Raw genomic sequence first — 3,902 nt, 5'->3', positions numbered from 1 at the left:
ACATTACCTTATTACTACAGTCTTAATATGTGGTGCCGGTGTTTATTTGTTTTATGATTGTTGTGTTGTTTGTGACTGTGTTGTGGCATGCAGTGTCATACATTCTTGGTTTTGGTCCCTTACATGCTGATCCTTCTGAGCCATGTTCACTTAGTGTTCCTTCCTCGGTTTCGGAGTCCGTGGTCGTATTCGTGTCCTCACATGTGGTTTGTTGCGTTGTTTGAGCTTGTCTGCGACTCCTTCCATATGGGTTTTGGCGCTTGTATTCTTCGTGCAGAGTGTTCGATACAATATAGGCTACACTATTTTTTGTGTTCCAGTCATGGGGATTACGTATTATTCTGGAGATGTCAATGTCATTCTGTATAGGTCTCACTTGTGCTAGCGTGTTGCACAGCAGTGTGACATGTTCAGGTGTCCCAGCTTCTCCGCATATGCATACTTCATCGTTAGTTAGTCTCATACGGTTTAAATGTACCGGATATGGCCCGTGGTCTGTCAGGAAATGGACCATCCCCCGGCTTGGGTCGACATGTTTCAGTTGTAGTCTTTCGTGTACATCGGGAAAGAAAGAGTGTACTCGGCGACCCTTATCGGATGCATCCCATTCTCTCTTCCATGCTTGAATCTGCCATTGTTTCGTTTGTGTTTTGTTCATAATGTTGGTTCCCGTAATTTCGGTGACTTTATCGAGCCTGTCCCTCTTAAGCCGGTAAAGTGCAGCTCTGTAACGTATTGTTATGTCTACAGGGCAGGTCCCCATCACAACGCAAAGTGCCTCTAGTGACGTGGTGTTGAAGGCTCCGCTCATTCTCAGGAGTACACTACGTCGATCTCGTCTTGCAATTGTCTTGTTAGTCTGTATGTCCAGTATGTGAGCCCAAGCACTTGCGGCGAAGCATGCGATGGATTCAAGTACCGCAATGTGGTAGGTACTTATCGTCTTAATAGGTAATTTGTACTGAGTTGTGTTTAGTCTTATTTTTGAATCCTCGAAGAAACGCTGGCCTGTCCTCTGATCAGCCAATGACGAGGAGTGATACTTGATTCTGTCACCTGAAATACTCCCTTGTTAACCCACCGTTTTTAAGTAGTGGATATAGCTTAGAATAGTTTGACCGTGTGCAGCTATAAAGGCTGATCGGTTAATGTTGGCACGGAAGCTGTTTAGTATCAAATCCAACAAAGCTAATTAGGACGTCAGGCAGCAATAATCGGTGGATACTTTGTTGTTAAGGTTCTATATACAGGGTGATTCAAAAAGAATACCACAACTTTAGGAATTTAAAACACTGCAACGACAAAAGGCAGAGCTAAGCACTATCTGTCGGCGAATTAAGGGAGCTATAAAGTTTCATTTAGTTGTACATTTGTTCGCTTGAGGCGCTGTTGACTAGGCGTCAGCGTCAGTTGATGCTAAGATGGCGACCGCTCAACAGAAAGCTTTTTGTGTTATTGAGTACGGCAGAAGTGAATCGACGACAGTTGTTCAGCGTGCATTTCGAACGAAGTATGGTGTTAAACCTCCTGATAGGTGGTGTATTAAACGTTGGTATAAACAGTTTACAGAGAATGGGTGTTTGTGCAAAGGGAAAGCTAAGGTGCTACTGTAACTGGACTACATTATCTGGAGATGTTAGAGAATTGGCTGTTCCCTCAGCTCGAACAAGAAGCACAACAATTCATATTTCAGCAGGATGGAGCGCCACCACATTGGCACTTATCTGTCCGTAACTACCTGAACGTCAACTACCCGAGGCGATGGATCGGCCGCCAGGCAGCCCGTGACAGAGCACTTCATCACTGGCCTCCAAGGAGCCCAGATCTTACCCCCTGCGATTTTTTCTTATGGGGGTATGTTAAGGATATGGTGTTTCGGCCACCTCTCCCAGCCACCATTGATGATGTGAAACGAGAAATAACAGCAGGTATCGAAACTGTTACGCCTGATATACTACAGAGAGTGTGGAACGAGTTGGAGTATCGGGTTGATATTGCTCGAGTGTCTGGAGCATTGAACATCTCTGAACTTGTTTTTGAGTGAAAAAAACCTTTTTAAATACTCTTTGTAATGATGTATAACAGAAGGTTATATTATGTTTCTTTCATTAAATACACATTTTTAAAGTTGTGGTATTGTTTTTGAATCACCCTGTGTATTGTCTAAATAGCACTAATGAGGCAGTTACTTCCTTGGTCTGACAAAATAATAACGGTTAACTTATTACAGGTCGCCTATTAATATCGTCACACCCCCAACATTCGTCATGTAGCAATGAATACACAATCCTGACTGCAATCTAAATCGTTGGAGCCCGGCGCGGTTGTCGGGTAATCACAGTGCACACATGAACGCTTAAAACACACCCTGATAAATCGCTCTTATGGTACCTTCGACACGTTTCTTCAGTTCACTGTTTAGGAGCAGGTATTGCCCTGAATGGTACTGGAGAGTTTTGAGCCGGTGTACCGTCTGAGTCGTTGCTCGTTCTGGCTGTTTTCTGTTCTGTTGACACCTCCATCTGATCGTTGTCAGCCTGTAGCGTTGCGTATTTGTCTTATGTGGGCAAAGGGTGCTATCGTTTCGCCATGACCTCTGCGTCATGCGAGTGTTTGCATTTTGTTCCCGATCGTTGATGGTCAAGAAGTTGAAACTCTTGGCCTTCATCCTGACTGGGCGGTTGAGCGTCGTCGTTGTCCGATATGCTCAGTGTCTCAGAATATGACGACTTGGTAACTCTGCCGATTCCGCTCCATTTGGACCGATGTCCTCTCAGTTATCAGTGATAGGTGACAATTTTTCAAGCCTTGCTGCGAGTTATTTAGCACGCTCGTGTCAGAGTCTCGTGTCCTACGTGGTCATACGGTTGTCTGGTGCCACAGACAGCTGTTAAATTGCCTGTGAAGCTGGAGTGCGTGGTTGTAGTGTAACGATTTTGCTTGATTCCATCTGCAGGGTTCCCGACTCGTAGAAGCAAACATCATTTTTAGACATGATGTTGGTGACCTAATGTATTTACAAACAAAGAATATTCTTCACATTAATTTTACACAACAGTAATGTGTTCACAACCAAACAAAATTCTTCACATTAATGTTGCAAAACAGGTAAATTTTGGCCCTTTTCCTCCTAGATCCAAAACAGATTTCAACATTTACGTAGTCACCCATGAGACAAATAAATAGAAAAATAATAAGATTAACGCTGTTGTTTCTATTCATCCATTCCTGTGTGGTGAAGAGAAACACCATGTTTCTCTTTTTTACGTTAGAAAAGCATGTGCTTGGTCCCAAAATTTGAAGTTGAGTTTAAACTTATGCACAAGACCTATAATCCCATTATAATTTTAATTTGCATACTTCTTTTTTCAGAGTATCAATTTATGCTTTGAAAATTGAAGATCTTTCCGCTCAACCCATTTTACTATATGAAATCTGATGTTAGGGGGTTTCCCTAGAAATGTCGTTGAATTTTCAGAATGTTACTTCATTTGTTCCTACATGTTTATCTGTTAAAATCTATTCAGATTTTCTCTTTAAATAGCACATAATACACAAGTACAAGTGAGGAAGCATGTGAACTTCAACAAATTCATCCTTCTTTATAAGGTTCTTTCTAAGTGGTTAACAGTATATTTTAGAATACACAAGAGACTAACTCTTTCACGAAACTACATAATTATTTCTGCCTTCATTAAAGGTAAGCGTTATTCGCCAACTTCAGTTGACATTCAATTGCAGAAACTGAATGAAGTGTAATTCATTAACGAAATAAGTAGCTTAAAAAAACACTCGTTCCACCGATTCACGACAACTGCTTGTCAGGCTGATACATATTTCAGGTTGACTTAACACAAATACAGTGCAGCGTTTCCTCACGGAAACTTCGAATAAGCGTGCTC

Source organism: Schistocerca cancellata, chromosome 6 (genome assembly GCF_023864275.1).
Source record: "Schistocerca cancellata isolate TAMUIC-IGC-003103 chromosome 6, iqSchCanc2.1, whole genome shotgun sequence".
Classification (NCBI taxonomy): domain Eukaryota; kingdom Metazoa; phylum Arthropoda; class Insecta; order Orthoptera; family Acrididae; genus Schistocerca; species Schistocerca cancellata.
Note: the sequence above shows the minus strand (reverse complement) of the source record.